Source organism: Arachis hypogaea, chromosome 15, assembly GCF_003086295.3.
Source record: "Arachis hypogaea cultivar Tifrunner chromosome 15, arahy.Tifrunner.gnm2.J5K5, whole genome shotgun sequence".
Taxonomy (NCBI): domain Eukaryota; kingdom Viridiplantae; phylum Streptophyta; class Magnoliopsida; order Fabales; family Fabaceae; genus Arachis; species Arachis hypogaea.
In genome coordinates this window covers 31,859,528-31,860,625 of record NC_092050.1, presented here as the reverse complement: position 1 = coordinate 31,860,625, position 1,098 = coordinate 31,859,528, and positions in this window count along the sequence as shown.

Sequence of the window (1,098 nt, the reverse complement as noted above, 5' to 3'; positions counted from 1 at the left end):
AAGAAGATAACACTCTAGCGGCTACCCACAACTTTTATGATTGCTCCTACTATGAACGTCCTAACCAGGGATACCATTCATAAGGGAGCAATTATAACCAAGGGTACCCCCAACAAGGAGGAAATTATAACCAAGGGAGTAACAACTATAATCAAGGTTGGCGGGACAATTATCAACAAGGAGGTAAGGACAATGGAGGCAACCAAAGGTGGAACAACAACACTCCACAAAACCGATACTCTCAAAACCCTCCAAATCAACAACCAAGCCAAGGAAGAAACTACCAAACATACATACCACCCCATAGACAACTACCTTAACCCAACCAACCCTAAGCACAACAAATCACATATCCTTTCACTTCTCCAAATCAATATGATACACTCCGGTCCATACTCCAAGGGCAAAAAGAACTCCAAAACACACTCAACTCAAGTCTCAATGGCCTTACTTCCACCCTTCAAGCTCTCATTGCTCGCATGGAGCCACCTTCCACATCCACTCCTCAAGCCTCAAACTCTAGTGCAATACTTTCTCAACCTCTACCCAACCCCAAGGGTGGCATCAACGCCGTAACCTTGAGGTCCGGAACTCAATTGAAAGAGAAGAGCTCAAAGGTGCCTAGCCCAATGATAGTTGCTCGAGAGGAAGATGGAGTGGAGATAGAAGAAATTGAAGAGGAGCATGTCCTAGAGGAAGTGGCTCAACCAATCCCTTTCCCTACATTGGCAAGAAAGGATAAGAAGCGCATAGAACTTGACCCAAAAATGGTAGAAATGTTCAAGAAAGTGGAGGTAACTATCCCCCCTCTTTGATGCTATACATCAAGTATCTAAATATGCAAAATTTCTTAAGGACTTGTGTATGAACAAAGATAAAATCCATGAGTTAGAAACCATTCCATTGGGGAGTTCTATTTCGGCTTTGATGGGAGCCATTCCGGAAAAGTGTATTGATCTGGGCCTTATTTAGTCTCTAGTGTCATTGATGGAGTCCAATTCATTGATTGTATGTGTGACCTTGGTGCATGCGTTAGCATTATGTCTCTTTTCGTTTATCATGTATTGAAGCTCCCACCGTTGAAGCGGTCGGCGGCTA